At 40.7% G+C, this 20375-nt stretch overlaps 1 protein-coding gene across 14 annotated transcripts in view; it reads left to right on the top strand.

Annotated features, from left to right (window-relative positions):
• Nucleotides 1-20375, top strand: part of LOC140201702 (alpha-(1,6)-fucosyltransferase) — an 889182-nt gene that overhangs the window by 18063 nt on the left and 850744 nt on the right. Inside the window, exon 2 of one of the 14 annotated variants that reach the window (XM_072266344.1) lies at nucleotides 8220-8395. The exons of the other annotated variants lie outside the window; for them this stretch is intronic. The gene's annotated coding sequence lies outside the window, so the exon portion shown is untranslated. The remainder of the gene's footprint in view (nucleotides 1-8219; nucleotides 8396-20375) is intronic. 14 annotated transcript variants of the gene reach the window in all.

Here is a 20375-nt window from a genome sequence, read left to right on the forward strand (position 1 = left end):
CTGTTGTTCTCCCATGAGGTGGGTCCCATCCCTCCCCCTCCCCCTCCCCCTCCCCAATAAGAAAGGTTGGCTATCCAGTGCCAAAATGAAAGGAAATCATTTCAGGTGGTGCTGAATGCTGGGAATTTCCTACCCAAATGGAGACTTTTGTTTATGTTCAAAGTAAAGATTGATAGATGTTAAGTGTTAAGGGAATTGAGATCTTTTGGGATTGCTGTAGGAAAGATTAACCATGATCTTATTAAATGGCTGGGCAGGCCAAGGAGTTAAATGGGCTACTTTTATAATTTATGTTCTTGTGTTAACATATCATCATTAAAAGCAACGAACTCTCAAAAGTGTTAAGCAGTTGTAGTCACATTAAAAAGAAAGGCAATGACCTCCCTAACCAAGATACTTTGAGATTTCACTTCTTAAATATTAGGGGTATCATTTTGCTTTCACCGAGAGCAGCCAGTGAATGCCAAGCAGGTGACAACAAAAATGCATTCAGCTTGTATCATGAGCTCTGCACTCGACGTGTTTCAGTTCTCATGGGTTAACCATACTTTCATTTCTCTTGTCCTTTGCTATCAAAATTAGAAAATATTCAGACAACAAATAAAATTTTGTTCTAAAAAAGTTCTCACCTGCCTCCGACAATCCTTCTGCCTGCTAATAATTGCTTTCTAAGATGTTTTAAAACTTGCCTGACACATTTCCACCAGTACTATTGAATGAAATTTGGAGAGTATAAGCTATATATTTAATCAACTTGCCTGATCATAACTATCTGAATGCATTCCAAGGAATTTCCACCAAGAACTATTCAGCTGCAATTTTGTCTATGAATGTGTTGTTATATACTTTTGCTGTGGTATACAATATTTCCAATCTGGTGACAATACATGCTCTGAAAATCATGTTTGACAAACCTTGCAGTAATTTAGAAGTTCTCAGAGTGATAAAATCACATTGGCACAACAGCATATTTTAAAAGTGCACCTCAAGAATGATTACAAATTATGCTTTTTTATATCCAGTGTATGTTTAGACACTATATGGTCCATAACCAGCTGCTATTATTTTCATTTGTCTTTGACATACTTTTTCAGTCTCATCTGTTAACCTTGAACAAAAATAAAGATTAGTGTATTCAAATTCTCTTGTGTTTGTAAATCCCCACTACAAAAATTGTAACTTTTACAACATTGACCATCTCCTTATTCCCACTTCTTTGCTGAAATTCTCATCCATGTTCCTGGCACTGCAGGTAGCATTGTAGTGGATGCTGAACTGCCTTCTTAATTCTGGGGGCAGTTGAGGATGACATGAACTGGCAGTATTGCCAATGGCATCCAAATCCTGGGAATAAATTAGTTGAAATATTCCAGCATTGCGTTGGATTTCTTGGAGTTTCGAAAAATGAGCAGTAAACCTAATTGAACATAAGTTCCTTAGCAGGCTTGCCAGGGTAAATGTTGAGGTGCTTCTGCCAGTAAGAGAGAGATGAACAAATGGACCTTGTTGTAAAATAAGAAGCTGGCCACTTAAAACTGAATTTTGTCATAATTTCTGCTGAAACCGAAGAATTTTTGCCACTGAGGGTGCTGGAGGCTAGATCACTGGAAATTTTTAATGTGGAGATAAATATTAGAAAGATTGAGGAATTAAGTGTTAGAACATAGAACACAGAATAGTACAGCACAGTGCAGGCCCTTCGGCCCACAATGTTGTGCCAATCCTCAAACCCTGCTTCCCATATAAGCCCCCACCTTAGATTCCTCCATATACTTGTCTAGTAGTCTCTTAAACTTCACTAGTGTATCTGCCTCCACCACTGACTCGGGCAGTGCATTCCACGCACCAACCACTCTCTGAGTAAAAAACCTTCCTCTAATATCCCCCTTGAACTTCCCACCCCTTACCTTAAAGCCATGTCCTCTTGTATTGAGCAGTGGTGCCCTGGGGAAGAGGCGCTGGCTCTCCACTCTATCTATTCCTCTTATTATCTTGTACACCTCTGTAATGTCTCCTCTCATCCTCCTTCTCTCCAAAGAGTAAAGCCCTCGCTCTCTTAATCTCTGATCATAATGCATACCTTCTAAACCAGGCAGCATCCTGGTGAATCTCCTCTGTACCCTTTCCAATGCTTCCACATCCTTCCTATAGTGAGGTGACCAGAACTGGACACAGTACTCCAAGTGTGGCCTAACCAGAGTTTTATAGAGCTGCATCATTACATTGCGACTCTTAAACTCTGTCCCTCGACTTATGAAAGCTAACACCCCATAAGCTTTCTTAACTACCCTATCCACCTGTGAGGCCACTTTCAGGGATCTGTGGACATGTACCCCGAGATCCCTCTGCTCCTCCACCCTACCAAGTATCCTGTCATTTACTTTGTACTCTGCCTTGGAGTTTGTCCTTCCAAAGTATACCACCTCACACTTCTCCGGGTTGAACTCCATCTGCCACTTCTCAGCCTACTTCTGCATCCTATGAACGTCTCTCTGCAATCTTTGACAATCCTCTACACTATCTACAACACCACCAACCTTTGTGTCGTCTGCAAACTTGCCAACCCACCCTTCTACCCCCACATACAGGTCGTTAATAAAATTCACGAAAAGTAGAGGTCCCAGAACAGATCCTTGTGGGACACCACTAGTCACTATCCTCCAATCTGAATGTACTCCCTCCACCACCACCCCCTGCCTTCTGTAGGCAAGCCAATTCTGAATCCACCTGATCAAACTTCCCTGGATCCCATGCCTTCTGACTTTCTGAATAAGCCTACCGTGTGAAACCTTGTCAAACGCCTTACTCAAATCCATATAGATCACATCCACTGCACTACCCTCATCTATATGTCTGGTCACCTTCTCAAAGAACTCTATCAGGCTTGTTAGACACGATCTGCCCTTCACAAAGCCATGCTGACTGTCCCTGATCAGACCATGATTCTCTAAATGCCTATAGATCCTATCTCTAAGAATCTTTTCCAACAGCTTTCCCACCACAGATGTAAGGCTCACTGGTCTATAATTACCCGGACTATCCCTACTACCTTTTTTGAACAAGGGAACAACATTCGCCTCCCTCCAATCCTCTGGTACCATTCCCGTGGACAACGAGGACATAAAGATCCTAGCCAGAGGCTCAGCAATCTCTTCTCTCACCTCGTAGAGCAGCCTGGGGAATATTCCGTCAGGCCCCGGGGACTTATCTGTCCTAATGTATTTTAACAACTCCACCACCTCCTCTCCCTTAATAGCAACATGCTCCAGAATATCAGCCTCACTCATATTGTCCTCACCATCATCAAGTTCCCTCTCATTGGTGAATACCGAAGAGAAGTATTCATTGAGGACCTCGCTCACTTCCACAGCCTCCAGGCACATCTTCCCACCTTTATCTCTAATTGGTTATGGGGAGCTGGTACAGAGAAAAGTTGAGACCAGCAGAAAGCAGCCATGATCATTTGAATGTTGAGGAGGTTTGTAGGGCCTGATGACCTATTTCTGCTCCCACTCCCTTCATTCCCGGGAGGTTGGTCTTCAATTCCCCAGCATTCATTTGTTTTCCATTCCGTTATTGACCATGGTTCCTTGTGGCCCTTCCATATGATTATTCATTGTCTCACTGCTGACCCAGGTGCTCCAATTTTGCCATATTTTTCTTATATGCCTCATTCTCAGTTAATTTTTTTTTACTAATCTTCAAACACTCACATACAGAATTAGCTGATCAATGTGTATACTACTGAATCTGGCAGTGAGTTTTAGACTTGGTGTGTGCATGGTTATCCACAACTATCTCAGCCAGTAAGATTTGGCACAGCAGGTTACATTGTGAGAGGTGTCTTCCAGGAGACCCCTTGTTGATAAAAGGAGGCTTGCTACTTGTGAACAATTTTTTCTGAAATTCTTTGCAGAGTTGAGCGATTACGTATAACTGTGATTACATTCAAGCATGTTTTTTTTCTCCAGTCTTTTCAAATTTCTCCTTTGTTGGTAATGCTATGCAAAACCAGTTAAAAAGATTGCTCATTAAAGCCTTGTGTTTTCCTTTAAATTGTTTATTTCTGTTTAACGGAACAAAAATGAAATTAGTGTTGATAAAAGCTGAGTAACCAATGCCCACCTTTCCCTTGGCATCTATTAATTCCATATAATACTAAGGTAAAGCAGTTCCTTGGTCAAAATGAGGAGTTCACTCTTCAAGGCAAATAAAATAAAAGTGGCGACTCCTACACTCAGAGAACTTGCACTCAGCTTCTTGTTCATCTATTACACAGCCACTTTGTGGGCAAAGTCATTTATTGGGCTTATTTTCTGTTTTTTTTTCTCCCAGGCCTCAATATAAGAGATCAACATTAACTTGCAGAGCAGTGTTCAGGTTAAATACAAAGAATCCAAGAGTAACCTTGGGTATACATTTCTCTCAGGATTTGGAAGTTTCTCATGGCAAAAAAAGGAGAATAGCCAACTCTCAAACTGAGTGGTATTGTCACTGGTTGGCGTGGAAGAAATTGTAAAATAGATTCTGTAAGAATAGATTCTGCAGGTGCCGGCTTAAGGGCCCTTGGTTTCCTCCCCTTGAAGTAAAATATCAGCTGTTTGGCCTCGCTGACATTGAGTAAGAGATTGTTGTTGTGGCACCACTCAGCCAGATTTTCAATCTCTCATCAGTTTCTGGGGGAAAAATTGGCAAGAAAAAGGGAAGGGTTATATTAGAGAGTTTTCACAAATTGATGCTTCAGCTTTCACCTTGACTCTCTCGGTCTTGCTATTTTATAATGTTCTCCAGAAAAGATAAAATATCCCTTGCTGATACTATAGGTGATGGTACTAGCTCATCTGGAATCCACCCTCTTCATGCCTTCAAATTGTAGATGAACACACAGGTTTCATTGTATGGTTAGTTACTGGAAATATCCTCTTGATTTCAAAATACTGAAATATTGTAGAAGTAACATATGAGATTGCAACAGTTGTGAGAAATGTATTGTCGTTCTCAATATCGTGGTTTTATGATTTAAGTACTTGTAGTGTTCACACTCTGAATCTGGCCAAGGTTCTCATCAAGTGCTTAATCATGAAAGATATAAGGAAACATAAAGCTGCTTGAGATCTGTTCCATAGTTACATTTGCAGACTCCTTATCAAATATGAAGTTTTGAATAACTTTACCACTGAATGAGAAAATTAATGTTATACATCATATGAAGCAACTAGCTCTCTGATGAAGGAATTTAATTTTATTGTTTTCTCCTTGGGCAGTCCCTTGGGGTCAAGGATGATTTGCTTCCATTTGGGATTTGTGAGTTCTCTGATGACTGATGAGGCCAATGTAGCAATCAGAGTTCTCCTCATGGGTCTGGAGGTGCCAGATGGAGAATGCGGACGGGCGCTCTATTGTATTCTTTATGCCATTTACATAAGGCAACTGAATGGAGTTGAAGATCTCAACACTGAATGTTGCTCATCCACTGACCAATCATGCTTGTCAAAAGTTCATGAACGCTTTGATTAAGGCCTGACAGCGTATAATTTGCAACACAGACAAAATGCTGGAGAAACTCAGCAGGCCAGGCAGCATCTATGGAAAAGAATTTCAGACTGAGTCCCTTCTTCTGGACTGGAAAGGAAGGGGAGGGAGAAGTCAGAATAAGAAGGTGGGGGGAGGGGAGGAAGAAAGAAGTACAAGGTGGCAGGTGATAGGTGAAACCAGGAATGGGAGAGAAGGTGAAGTTAAGAGCTGGGAAGTTGATTGGTGAAAGAGATAAGGGGCTGGAGAAGGGGGAGGAGCACCAGAGGGAGGTGATTGGCAGATAAGGAGAGGGAAACAGGAATGGGGAATGGGTGAAGATGGGGAGAAACAATTACTGTAAGTTCGAGAAATCAATGTTCATGCCACTTTTTCTGGCAGATGGAACGTAGCTGCTTTGCGAAGCAGTCTCCCTGTAACCACCCATTTCAATTCCACTTCCCATTCCCATTCCGACATGTCAGTCCATGGCCTCCTCTACTGCCGTGATGAGGCCACACTCAGGTTGGAGGAGCAACATCTTATATTTTATCTGGGTGGCCTCCAACTTGATGGAAGGAATATCGATTTCTCGAACTTTCTTTGGATTTCCGGCATCTGCAGCTTTTCTCATGTTTGTGAGCTTATATTTTTGCCTGCATGAATGCAGAGTCAGACCTGAAGAATTAAAGCAAAAATCAGAATTCGTATTGTCGAAGTAAGTGACAGTACAACATTACTTTGTCTTAAGGTACATCTACTTATTCTGTTTTAATATTTATTGGTTTGGTTGATTTAAGGAAGTGACTGTAGTTGCCCTACTGCAAACTGAAGCTAATGTCTGAGAACTCTGCCAGGACGTTATTGGTGAGGCAATTTCATTCAAGTGCAGGAGGCCTTGATCCCTGAGTGTAGCATGTAACTGATTTTATAGAATTTAATTATTGAACATATTTATATAAATTACGATTCAGACATAGTCAGGTCCAAAGTCACTACTTTAGCTCCTCCTTTTATTGTTTATTTTTCTCCCTGAGACCTAGTTGGTGCATTCTGTTCTGTTTCTCAATACTGATCAACGGTATTCTCAGTTGAATTTTGTTTAGTGTGTTATACTGAATGTTGATTTTATGACTTGAGGGAATTTAAGATGAATATTTGCCAGCCCTGTTTGTTGTCCATTGGATTCAGTGTCACCTACAGTACATGGAACTCATTAGTTTTCACTTTCGGTCTTTGGGTAGCATTCATCGCTAACTACCACCACTAACTGAACAAAAAACTCCCTTCTTGCAATAGTACAAGTATGAAGGTTCAAAGAACATTAATTTTCAAAGTATGTATGCAGAAATTATTGTATTGAAGCAGAGACCTTTTGTAAATGGCAAGACCTTATGGCTTGTGATAGTGCTGGTGTTCACTGTTCATCTACGGTATTCTGAATTAGCAGCTTGTGTCATCTTGATCCTCAATTCTTGAGGCAGTGTTGGTTTCTTAGGCTGTTCTTTGGATTAGTTCAAGCAGATGTTCTGTTTAGGTACCCTGATGGCTAGGGTTAATCCAATGGTATTGTTTGAAGAGCTGGTGTCCTCTTGTTAAGGACAAACAGTAATTAGCCAGTTGCTCATCTTGTAATTTGTGCAAATTTTTTTCAGTGTTGGAAATTCTGCCATGTTCAGCAAGAATAAATGTAGGGGTTCGGTCATTTATTGCATGTATCTCTGTGAGAGGAGCTATGATAATGCAACAAGTTCTTTAGTCATTTCCTTTGAAACTTTATTTTAATGTTTGAGGGAAACTTGCATACTGTTAATTTTTGATTTGACACCAAGATCACCTTTGCTTGAATTAATAGCTTCAACTGTGAATGAGCTTTGTTGTATGATTAAAAGATGAAACTCTTCTTAAGGCCATCTTCCGTGACTCTGACATGCATCTCCTGAATGCGCCATTCCCTAAAATGATGAATTTCTTCTTAAGATATTACAAGATTCTAAATAATGTTAAAAAAGTCTGAATTTTGTGGCAATTAAAAGAGGAAGAAACTAACTTTTCTCTGGATTTCCTCCAGGTTCTCTGCTTTCTTCCCACGGTCCAAAATACATACCAATTGGTTGGTTAATTGGTCACTGTAAATTGTCCTGTGATTAGGCTAGCATTAAATTGAGGGATTACTGGATGGTGTGGTTTGAAGGACTGGAAGGGCCTACTCCGAGCTGTATGTCAATAAATAAATATATAAGTAAGAATAATTCACTAATAATCAAATGTTGCTTCCAGCACTATGTATAAGTTCCAACTGCATGCAAGGTCTATGCATGTTACATTTCTTATGACGCAAAGTAGAATCTGCTTAACCCAAGTCATTGGGTACATTTAAGGTGGACTTCAACAGATTCTTGTTTAGTAAGGGTGTCAAAGGTTACAAGGAGAAGGTTGGAGGATGGGGTTCAGAGGGAAAATAAATTAGCTGTGAGAGAATGGCAGAGCAGACTTGATGGTCTGAATGGCCAATTCTGCTCCCATCTCTTATGGTCTTATCTACTCAATGCAAGATTTTTCCCAGTTGGAAAAATATTTCCATTTTGTTTTGCATCCAAATAAATAATGCTTTTTTTTGAATGTCGTTGGAATTGTGCTTTGTTCTCTTAATACTTGTTCAACAAGTTGAAGTCCACAGAGATTGATGCGTGGACTGTATTTTGCAGGGATATGCTGGTAACTCCATTTACCATGCACACAAACTTGCTAAATCTGCAGAAGACTGCTCACCAGCATTTTTCCAGCTGCGATTGCTGAGATTGGACTCCTGCAGCTCAATTTCTTTGGGTGAATCAGCATCCGTTCCCTGCCTCTCACGGGTATCTGCTCGAGACTACAACTGGTACAAGAATTCCTTTTCTGCTTTCAGTAGAAGACAAAGTGTGCTAGGGATTAAGATATGTTTGAGTTTTTGGATGTTTTTAATTGAAGGTGTTTTTCCCTGCTCAGTTAACTTTATAATTTTTAAAAGTAAAACAAAAAATTTTTAACATTCAAATAATTTTAATTTTTTTGGAATGTTTCCAATTAACGGACAGTCATAATTCTTAACAGCTGTTTGGGTAGGGCTGTTTTTTTCCAAGGGTGATTGCACCTTCTAGCAAATTCCCACTTTGTGGTGTGAATGAATATGATGTCGAGAGATCGCAGAAAGCTGAGGCAACGCTAGCTGCTATTGCCTGGAAGAAGCTTTGCACTGAGAGCCAATTCAAAGCATACTTCTTGCCAAGGTTCATGGCCTTTTGGTAAGGAGGAGATCACAAGTTCAGTTCTTCCCTTTTTGTCTCATCCAGTTATTACTGATATTACAGAGAAAGGCATTTGGTAGTAGTAGTTTAGGAGGTTCCAATGAAAGGAGCAAGGCAATTCAAAGATCAAAATAAATTTATTATCGAATTATGTACATTTTACCTTGTACTTTTGAGTTTCATTTTCTTGCAGACAGTTACAGGAAAAAATACAACAGAATTAAGCAAAAACCTAAATGTATCACTGACAAACAACCACTGTGCAAAAGAAGACAAACTGTACTATAAAACTAATGAGAGCATGAGTTGTAAAGAGTCTTTGAAAGCAAATCTTTTTGGAGCAGTCGTGAGTGAATTTACCTACGCTGGTTCTGGAGCCTGATGCTTATAGGGTAATAATTGTGGAGTGAGACCTAAGGATTCTGTGCTTCTTTCCCAATAGTAGTAACAAGAAGTTAGCATGGCCTGGATGGCAGGGGTCTTTGATAGATGCTGCTTTCTTGTGGTATTGCTCCATGTAAGTGTGGATTTACCACAAAGTGGGGAGATTGTGAGACAGGAGCAGATTAGGCCATTCAGCCCATCGAGTCCTGTACACCATGGCTGATTTATTGTCCCTCTCAACTCCATTCTCCTGCTTTCTTTCTGCAACCTTGAATGTCAACACCCTCACTAATCAAGACTCTGTGCCCTCTGGTCATAGACTCCATTACTGGAGGAAATACCCTCTCTATGACCACTCTGTCTAGGCCTTAATATTTAATAGGTTTAATTGAGATCCCCCTCATTCTTTTAAACTGCAGTGAGTGCAGGCCCAGAGCCATCAAATGTTCCTTGTGTGTTAACCCTTGCATTTCAGGGATAATTTTCATGAGCCTTATCTGACCTTTTCACGACCCTCTCCAATGTCAGCACATCCTTTCTTAGATAAGAGGCCCAACACCTGCTCACAATACTGCAGGATTTGCCTGTGTTGGATTGGGCTATATCCACCACTTTCTGTAGCTTTTTCCATTCTTAGGCATTGGTGTTTCCGTACAGACCATGATGCAACCAGTTAGCTTGTGCTCCCCACTGTTCATCTATAGAAGACTTACTAAAATTTGAGGGGAGAAGAAGATGGCGGCGCGACGCAGCATGCGCGGCCGCTCCAAAATGATATCATATTTGTTAAATAGGGGCCGTGCACAATCCTAATTTGATGGAGACAGTCGTGAGAAGCACGGAGGAACATCTGGAGAAACTTCTGAAATGCCTGCTTCGCTGCCGCTGCTACTGTGCAATCGAGAATCTCGGGAGGGGAAGGCCCCAAATCCTCGGCTTTGCCTATTGCCTGTTGCCGGGGCCAGGGTCAAAGCGCTCGGCAGAGATGATGCTCAGTGTCAGAGGGCTGGTCGGAGGCTCGAAGTTTTCGGACGGACTCAAGAGTCGGCTGTGGTCGGGTGCTTCCAGGGTGCTGCATCGGCAAGTTTGCAGCGCTGGAAGCTCATGGCAGGGAGAGTTTCTCCCTTCTACTGTCTGCGTGAGATGATGGGACTTTCGAGAGACTTTGAGACTTTTTTTTTTACAGTGCCCATGGTCTGTTCTTCATCAAATTATGGTATTGCTTTGCACTGTTGTAACTATATGTTATAATTATGTAGCTTTTGTCAGTTTTTTTTAGTCTTGGTTTGTCTTGTGTTTCTGTGATATCATTCTGGAGGAACATTGTATCATTTCTTAATGCACGCATTACTAAATGACAATAAAAGAGGAGTGCGTGTCCTCATAATCTAAATTTTTTGGTGACGTGCTGAAGCTACACAAACACCTAAGAAAGTTGAGGCACCATCATGCCTTCTTTGTGATGATACTTTTGTACTGGTCCCAGGACAGATCCTCTAATAAGTTAATATCATGGAACTGAAAGCTACTAACCCTCCCCACCTCCATTCCCCTTGTAAAGACTGGCTTATGGACCTCAGGCTTCTTCCTCATGTAGCTGATAGTCAACTCTTTGGTTTTTCTGATGCTGAGTGAGAGATTTTTGTGATTCGTGACTCGATCGCTGTTCTATGTGGCAATAATTGATAGCTTGCCTTTAGCTGCCTTTGCATTCCCCATTTTATCTGGAAACTTCTAGTTTATGTGAGTTACTTTTTACTTTCATCAATCCTGTTGTGTGAAGCTCCAAACAGATTTTTGTTAAGGTGTGCCACCTGTTGCAGCTCCATTCCTTTTTTTCTGTAAGTTTCCTCCCCGCTTTGCAAATGGATGGGAAAGTAACTCCTGTGGTGTGAAAATATGTTGCTTCAAATCCATTGCATCAGGTGTATTTGCAAGTCTTGCAATGCAAATTGTGCTCCATCACTTCCATGTGCTTTGCATATTAGGTTTATTTCAATAGGTACATTTAATATCATAGAAATCTATACAATATACATCCTGAAATTCTTTTTCTTCGTATGCAACCACGAAAACAGAGGAGTGCCCCAAAGTATGATTGACAGTTAAACGTTAGAAACCCAAAGCTCCCCTCAACTTTCCCCTCCCACGCACAAGTAGCAACAAGGCAACGACCCCCCCCACCAGCAAAAAAACCATCAGCGCCCTCCACCAAGCACTCAAGTGTGCAGCAAAACATTAATAAACTTGCAGTACCCCAAAGACTACTCGTTCACTGGGTAATTCAACATATCACAGGGTCCCTCTCTAGCTAATAAGGGAAAAAGAGGTGACCCGTTTCACAGCGAGAGGGGAGACATAACAAACACCACGCTGATTAATGGTGTTAAAAGTCTATTGCGTCACTTTTTCTGAGCTCTGCGCCAGAGAGCTCAGGTCTCTGGACACACAGCCAGCAACTAGCCCGCTGCTCCCGATGTTCCATGTTCTCCTGCGACACCTCAGTCAGGGGCACCCGCCATGAATCAGCCCATCTCCAGAGCCATGAAAATCCTGCACCCTGAAGGTGTGCTCGTCTTCCAGGCTGCATCCTTGGGATATCAATAAGTGGCCACTCGTGAGGCCCTGAGAGCGGGTCCCATTCCCGCAAAGAACCGAAGTCAGCGTGTAACTCCAGGTCAGGGTCTTCAAAAGAACCTTGAAAAGGGGAAAAAAAAGAGATATCAAAGATAGAAATAGAGCTGTTTGTGAAGATGCAAGCAGAGGAGTCATGGTTTAGCGCCAATATAACTTTGCTTTGCCCTCCCATTTCTCTGTCAGATAAAAGAAATAACAGTGAGTTCTGAAATATATAAATAAATCATAGAATGCTGGAAATGCTCAGCAAAACTAGTGTGTCTGTAATGAATGAGGCAGAGCTAATGCCCCATCGGATCCAGGAGATTGAAACATCAAGGCGAAGGTGGAGGGTGAGCACTAACGCCTGCCTTCTGATCGTGGGTGGGATTCCCTCCTGCTGGAGGGGGGCATCTGTGTGCCCTGTTGCTGTGCCCACAGCATGTTACCGAGGCTTTCTGTGTTTATGGGTACGGATTTGGACTATGGACTTTTTCAGTTTTATAGATTTCATATTCTATGTTTTCGCCCGTTCTTTCTCTTTTTTTTGTGCAGGATGAGGGGTATTTGGGGTCCGATGTTCTTGTTGCACTTTGTAGAGTAGAGGGGGTTGTGGAGGTTGGTGATTGTGTTGCCATTCTTTTTTTGTGCAGGGAGGAGGATGGGTTTGCTGTTTCTCTCTGAATTGATCCATGATTTTGTTTTGTTTCGTGGCTATCTGGAGAAGAAGAATCTCAGAGTTGTGTATTGCAAACATAACTTTGATAATAAATGAACCTTTGGACCATTTTGAGAAATAGAGTGCTTTAAGTTACAGAGCAGAAAGAAGTGTGGAGAGGACAAATGGATCACCTACCATGGGGAGGAGATTGCGTGATGCACGTGTTGCCAGTTCGGAGAAGATGGTGAAACTTGCAAATGGCAACTGATCTGCATGGAAGAATCGTAAATTTAAAGACAAGGTTGGAGAGTTTTAAAGAAATACTATTGAAACTGAGATACAAAATGCTACAATTGCTATAAATACTCAACAAGTGACACAGTATCTGTGGAGAGAGAAAAATAGAAAAAGTTAATAACCTTTCATCAGAACTGGTGATATTTGTTTCATAGAAATACTAGTTATCTGAAACTATTGAAATCAATATTAAATTATGAATGCTCTAATGTACCTAGTCAAAAAATGAAATTTGGTTACTTAACCTTGCAAGAGATGTTGTTATAATGTAGCACAGTAGCTTTCTGTGCGTGAGGTACAAATCTTGGATGAGTTGCAAAAAAATGAAAAAGTAGGTAGCAATCTAAGCTGCTTCAAATAAATGTCTGTATACAGACTGATGAACTAATTAGGTCATATAGTTCAACCATTTGGTTCAAGTCATGTGACAAAGTTTGGAGTGGGAATGGAATAGAGACTTAAATGAGCAATTGAAAGCCTGTCAGTCTTTGGTCTGAACTGAAGCTTTCTGCAAAGTGGTCACACAATATTGCACTTGGTTCCTGAAAGGTAGAGGAGACCACATTGTGTGTGCTAACTGCACACACTGGATTACTAGAAGTCCAAGTGAATCGCTGCTTCACCTGTTAGGCATGTGTGTGCCCTCAGCTACTGAGGAGGATGTGAAAGGCATAGGCTGTATTTCCTGAAGTTTCTTTTCTAACTTTTCCTCGTTCTGATGAGAGGTTATTGATCTAAGGCTCTAACTCTTTTTGCGTTTCATAACTCATCTGATGTACTCTGTTTCCAAAATTTCCTTTTGATTAAAAGTTTCCATCATCTCAAATTTTACATGTTACTGAGTTCTACTTTTTAAGGCTTTCCATATTGACAAGATAACAGTTCTTGGCAAGATTTTCTGGTTTCGTGCCAATGCCAAACTTGTCAATCAAAGTCATTAAAATGAGGACAACTTGCCCGTTGCCAGATACACGATTGTTAAAAGTAGAAGTGCAACCATTGGTGTAATATTATGGCTCACTATGCATACAATAGTTCTGATTTCACCCTTGGGCAAAATAATGACAAAGCTTGGGCTTCTGGAGCATTGACAATACTCCTCCTTTCACCACACATTTTTGCTTAATATCCAGCTGAAGTTTTACATTAGAAATGGAGCAGCAAATGTGTTGGAAGAGTTGTGTGCTGTAATTAAGATCCCCTAAGGCCAGTCTTGAAGAAACAGCTTAAAAACTGCATTGGCTCCATTTCCTTAAGAGTGTTGGAATGATTTACTATGTTAAAAAAGTTACATAAATATTGGTTAAATTGGGCAGCGGCTTATTTGAGATAACTTAAAGGACAAAAATTAATCGAGGAAATAGCTGGTTTGTTTGTGACACTATGCCGCTTAACTGGGAATGGAAATTTTTACTGAACAGTTTCTAACAAGCTTCAGTGGCGTGCACTTGTGTGGCTATTAGACACCACCGTGCTTTGACCGAACTGTTTTTAAATAGCTTCAGTTGCATGTGCTGAAGAAAGGCTGATTCGCATACCAATGAAGAGTTGGAGGATGTAATCATCAAAAACAGTGTATCAAAACACCAAGGCAGGAAATACAAAGAAGAGAAAGGTGATGAAGGTGACGCATCTGAACTTGGTCTAGTGACTACACAGGATGCCAGGAGCATTATTGTTGGGTTACAACACCACTTCATGCAGGAAGACAATGCAGGCAGTCCATTATCTGCACTGACTTTGTTAATTTACAATCATCCAAAAGAACACTGCAGTGAATTCCTTTGCCAATAACTATTGGGAACTAATATAGTTTTATAGTATTGTAGTAGTATTGGCAGTGCTCTAAATTGTTCTGTATTTCATTTAAATACATAACAATTTTTCAGTTAAATGGTAGTTTAGCTTTTTTTGGTACCTTTTTAATTATTTCCATGAAACTTTGGCTAATTGGGACAGCTGCTTAATTGGTCCAAAATGTACTGATCTGGATGTGTCCCAATTAACTAGATTTTAGGTGCCAATTGCGCCATTGTAGATTTAAAAAATGTTTATAGCGGGTTGTTAGATAAGCGAGCTACGTTTTGCTGATTGTTGTTGAACTACCTCAAAATCCAGGAAAATGAAGAGTACTCCATCACATTCCTGATCGATGCCTTATGAACAGTGAATGGACTTGTTGCAGGTTACTTGGCTTCTGACATGTCTTTGTGGTTTGTAACGTGACCGGTCAACTTAAGTTTCTAGTATGGTAATCCCCAGGGTGCTGATGGTGAGGAATTTGGCAACGTAATGCCATAGAATATCAACGACTAATGGTTAGACTCTCGTGTTGAAGGCAATTCCCGCTGCTGTCTGTAAGGAGTTTGTTCGTTCTCCCTGTGACTGCGTGCGTTTCCTCCTGCTGCTCTGGTTTCCTCCCACTATCCACAGACGCACCGGTTGGTAGGTTAATTGGTTATTGTAAATTGTCCCATGATTAGGCTAGGATTAAATTGGGGCATTGCTGGAAGTGCAGAAGATCCGATTCCATGCTGGTTCTCAATCAGTCAGTCAACAAACAAACTAATGATTATTGTCCATCACTTTTCTGGCATGACTTGTACTTGTCACCTATCAGATTTTATCCAGGACTTGCTGTATGCAGACTCAGGCTGCCTCGCTGCCAAGATGTTAGGGGTAGAACCGAACGTTGTATATTTATACACAAATATTACTTCTGGCCATTACTGAAGTGTGAATTATTCCCTAGACCTCTTCAATGCTTCACTATCCTCGGCTCTGAAATTAGATTTTCATAATGCACCTTCTACAATGCCTCAGTAATAATTACTCTATTTTTACAGAAGGGTGACCAGGTGTCACTCTTTCTGGAGAATGCAAAGACAGGGCATTTCTGTAAAGGCTTTAATGAGGCAGGTTTTGCAGACGTGATTTGTTTAATTAAAGCTGCATGAGTCATGATCTCCATAAATACCTACAAAGGTAAATGTTGATGAGAGTTCCATCTTCAAAGCAAATAGTCATACTTTATCTAGGAAGTTTTTTTTACTTGATTTTCAGAGGATTGTGTCATTCAATTAGCAGAGTAAAGTGTTCCTCCCTTTTTAAATGTTGGTCTTTATTTTGCATAGTTTTTAATGGACAATAAATTAGACTAATATTAGCAAAGATTTGCCTTGTCTTCCCTCTGTTTGCTCATTAGTGCCAGACAACTCAAGATTTTTGTAGAGCAGAATATTGCATTCATTCAAGCATTTCTTAATGATTTGATGGAAATAAAGAATACCTCTCCCTATAATCTTTCCACTCTGAAGAGACCACAAACCTCCTGTTTCAAAGCATGAATTTGTAGTGGGCGTCACTTTGGCAAATTATAACAATGCTGAGTCTCTGAAGTGGTTACTAACTTTGTATTCCCCAATTCCCCAAACTATTTTTTAAAACATTCCATTGAGTAGTTATGTGCTCAGTCATATAAACCTTGTTAGGTTGAATTATATTGACTTTTGCTGATGGTACAACAGACCTGCTCTTCTGCTGAGTTTAACATTTAGTCCAAGGATGGAGCCTCAGCATCCCAAATTGGGAGGTTTGTTTTACTTTGTGCCTAGCCCCTATTAGTTCAATGCATGGGCTGACTGGTGAGCAGACTTAATTAAAAACTGGTTGGCTTTTTTCTAATCTTTAAAAACCTTGAGATTAAGGAAATAATCCCTGGGATTTAAAGAGTGTTTAAGTAAATGTATATTCGTATTGCTTGAATAATTTTTATTTCATCGGATCTATTTGACACTTTAAATGTTTGTTATCTGAGGCATTTAAAAACAATTCAAGGCTTTAACAATGCCAGACCGTCAACAGGCCATCAGGGTGGGGCCTTGGGATTTACAGCTAGAGGCTCTGTTGTTGCTTGATGGTTGCTACCCTGCAGGATGGCCAACTGCACCTTCCAGTCATTCGAGGCCCACAGGGCTGCAGAAGGCAAATCACGTAAGTGGCTGTGAAAGAAGTCCTCAATATCCATGAGAAATAGAGGCATAGAAAACCTACAGCGCAACACAGATTTTGTTTGGCCCACAAAGCTGTGCGGAACATGTCCCTACCTTAGAACTATCTAGGCTTACCCATAGTCCTCTATTTTTCTAAGCTCAGCGTATCCATCCATGAGTCTCTTAAAAGACTCTATCGTTTCTGGCTCCACCACCGCCGGCAGCCCATTCCACGCACTCACCACTCTCTGCATAAAAAACTTACCCCTGACATCTCCTCTGTACCTACTTCCAAGTACCTTAAAACTATGCCCTCTCATGCAAGCCATTTCAGCCCTGGGAAAATGCCTCTGACTATCCACGCGATCAGTGCCTTCCATTATCTTGTACACCTCTATCAGGTTACCTGTCATCCTCTGTTGCTCCAAGGAGAAAAGGCCGAGTTCACTCAACCTATTCTCATAAGGCATGCTCCCCAATCCAGTTAGCATCCTTGTAAAACTCCTCTGCACCCCTTCTATGGTTTCCACATCCTTCCTGTAGTGAGGCAACCAGAATTGAGCACAGTACTCCAAGTGGGGTCTGACCAAGGTCCTATATAGCTGCAACATTACCTCTCGGCTCTTAAACTCAATCCCACAATTGATGAAGGGCAATGCACCATATGCCCCCTTAACCACAGAGTCAACCTGTGTAGCAGCTTTGAGTGTCCTATGGACTCAGACCCCAGGATCCCTCTGATCCTCCACACTGCCAAGAGTCTCAGCATTAATGCTATATATTCTGTCATCATATTTGACCTACCAAAATGAACCACCTCACACTTACCTGGGCTGAACTCCATCTTCCACTTCTCAGCTCAGTTTTGCATCTTATCAATGTCCCACTGTAACTTCTGGCAGCCCTCCATACTATCCACAACACCCCCAACCTTTGTGTCATCAGCAAATTTACTAACCCATCCCTCCACTTCCTCATCCAGGTCATTTCTAAAAATCACAAAGAGTAGGGGTCCCAGAACAGATCCCTGAGGCACACCACTGGTCACCGCCTCCGTGCAGAATATGACCTGTTTACAAACACTCTTTGGCTTCAGTGGGCAAGCCAGTTCTGGATCCACAAAGCAATGTCCCCTAGGATCCCATGCCTCCTTACTTTCTGAATAAGCCTTGCAATGGGGTACCTTATCAAATGCCTTGCTGAAATCCATATACACTACATCTGCTGCTCTACCTTCATCAATGTGTTTAGTCACATCCTCAAAAAATTCAATCAGGCTCAATCAGGAAAATTTAGAAATATTGTTCAACTGGGATGCTTTATTCATTTGCAATGATGGGATCTGGTTCAGGATAAACCCTGCTTTGACAGTTGTTTCGGGTTGGGCCTTCCATGTCTCAATTTTGTTTTCCTTCTACTTTCTAGCAGTTGTTTTAAACAGTTAGTTACTCACTAAAGTAGATTTATCAGCTATTAGCTTCCAAAAGTCAATCTAAGTTTGGACAGCATCTTGTAAGCCTTTTTCCAATAAAGATTATCTAAGTTTCTCTGAGCTCTTGAATATTTTTCAGCTTGTCAGTACAAGAACGAGGACTGGCAAATTCAACTTGTGCTAGTCTATTCAGGTACCAGAGAAGTTCCTCCTATTAATAGAAACTAGCTTATGAGAGGCAAATATGTACAGTAGTTTGAAACCTATTCAGCACTGTAGGTGCTTTCTGCAGTTTAGAGGATGGTATATTTATATTGGATACCTAACAAACTCGTTACAGGTAGCAGAAATTTAAATTGCCAGTTGTACTTAAATTAGAAATTTGGACTGTGTGCAGTGGTGACTCATTTGGCTCTTCATCCCAACTTAGCTGCTTCTGTGATGGATAGATTGTCTGCTGCTCACTGGTATATTCTTTTAGTTTTTAAGCATTATACCTGTGTTTGGAAATCCTTTATTGTTTATAAAATCAGGAACCAGTTAAGAACTATTTGTATTAATTGAAATATGTTTAAACTACTTCATTAGCTGGAGGTATCTATTTTTTTGGTGGGGGACAGATGACCCACCATTTGAGCAGTGGGTATCCCTTAGCAACATCATTGAAACACGTGTTTGGGTTATATTACACTGCTGTTTGTGGAACCTCACTGTATGCATCTTGCCTGTGATATTTCTTGTTTATGTTTGTGTGGTATAAATGGAAGTGTTTCTTTTGATGGTGGGGACTTCAGCCTTGGTTACTGTGCACGTGATCAGTAATTTGAAGGGCTGGAGGATGTAAACAGTTTCCAGATTGGTATTGGTGGGTGAGGACTTGGGCCAAAGTCATTGAAGAGCTGCTTGTGCATGGTGAGATTTGGCTTCAGATTTTTTAATAGTTTAGAATCTAATAGCATTATCATGTTAAATTGACATTTTTAAATTTATGACATTGAAAAAGTTAAAACAGCCCACGTCTGTGGTCTTGCCAGGAAAATGAAGCATTCATTTCTTTCGAATCACTCCCAGCAGCTTGTGTTTAAAATGATAGTGTTAGTCAGAGTAACACTGCATAAAAGCAGGTCATTCGACCTATCTCATCTACGCCGACCAAGGTGCTTGCTTGAAATGGTGTATTTTTTCTGTGTTGGGCCTATATCCCTCTCAAGGATTCAAATCTGTTTTTCTATCTAAATGCTTTTTATTTAAATGTTGTAATTGTACCTACCTTTACAATATCCTCTAGCAGCTCATTCTATATATCCGTCACCCTCTCTGTGGAAAAAGTTGTCCCTTGGTACCCTTTTTAAATTTTCCCCTCTTACCCTAAAATCAAAGTGAATGGCAGGGCCCTGGGGAGTATTAAAGAACAAGACCTCGGGGTGGAATTGCATAGTTCCCTGAAAGATGCATGTAAAAATGGTAGTGAAGAAAGATTATGCTTGTCTTCATAATCCAAGGCAATAAATATTGGAGTTGTATTAATTTTCAGTTGTAAAAATCTTTACTTAGGCTGTAGTTGGAGTTGTATATACCAGTCTGGTAGCCATTTATAGGAAGGGCAGAAGGATTCATAAAGGTTAAGTTACAAGATTGTTACAGTGTGATTCAACACTGTATATCAGAAGCTGGCACTATGGAACTGGTTGACGCATACAGACTGAAAGGCTCAAATGGAAAAAGATGGATTTGATTTTTCTAGCATTATGCAGCAGCTGGAGTGAGGTTTCAAAAGATCTGGGGAAAGTATTGTTGACGTGTTTTATAGACTATTTGCAATAGTTTGAACTTGAGTGGCTAAAACTTTTTCAAGACCACAACACATACTAAAATGATTTGTGACTTATTTTTGAAGCAAAAGTGTCAAGTAACTATTGCAGAATACAAGTTAAACTAATTTAAAAGGCTCATCAAATTGGTCACTTTCAGCTGTGTGTGAAGACCTTCAGTCTTTTGATCTCTTCCATCTAGTCCTTCGGATTGCTTTAACAACTGTATGCATAATTGTGTGTGTGTGTGTGTGTGTGTGCGAATAGAACAGGCACTGTTGAGTTCAATTGAAGGGGGAGTGCTGCTGTTGCAAAATTTGAGCATTGGTACCTTTCTGCGAAATATTTGCTTAGCGACGTGGTTTATCTCAATACATTCAT

This window comes from Mobula birostris, chromosome 1, assembly GCF_030028105.1.
Source record: "Mobula birostris isolate sMobBir1 chromosome 1, sMobBir1.hap1, whole genome shotgun sequence".
Classification (NCBI taxonomy): domain Eukaryota; kingdom Metazoa; phylum Chordata; class Chondrichthyes; order Myliobatiformes; family Myliobatidae; genus Mobula; species Mobula birostris.